Source organism: Triticum dicoccoides, chromosome 2A (genome assembly GCF_002162155.2).
Source record: "Triticum dicoccoides isolate Atlit2015 ecotype Zavitan chromosome 2A, WEW_v2.0, whole genome shotgun sequence".
In the NCBI taxonomy this organism is placed as follows: Eukaryota; Viridiplantae; Streptophyta; class Magnoliopsida; order Poales; family Poaceae; genus Triticum; species Triticum dicoccoides.
The window spans coordinates 770,267,343-770,267,874 of NC_041382.1; positions in this window are offsets into that span (position 1 = coordinate 770,267,343).

The window sequence follows — 532 nt, forward strand, 5'->3', positions numbered from 1 at the left end:
TGCAGAAAACAAAACAAAAAACTGGAAAAAAATAGCAACAATAAGTATTTTGTTGTAAGTAGAAACAAAATAAATAAATAAAGCAACAAAGAAAACAAAAAAACAAAAAAAGTGTTTTCAAATTTGAAACTAATGGCATTAACAAAAAGTTTATATTTTTCTAAAACTAAAAGCATAAAGAATTAAAAAATAAAGCAAAAAAAAAAAGAAAATAAATAAAGCAACAAAAAACAAAAAAAATGCCACCTACTGGGCCGCCACGGCCTGAATACGACTAGAAACCCATCCAAGGGCCAGGATTCACGCCCGCAGGAGGCCCAGTAGGCCCACATGCATAGCAGTGACAATTAGGCCCGTAAGCCTGCAATGGAGAGGAGCTCGAGAGGGGTGCAGTAGTGGGGCTTATAAACCACTGCGCACCCCTCTCAACTAGCGAGGTGGGACTAAATTTTTGACGCAGCAGCCGCACAAGGCCTTTAGTCCCGGTTGGTGGCACCAACCGAGACCAAAGGCCGCCGCTTCCCTTCCTTTG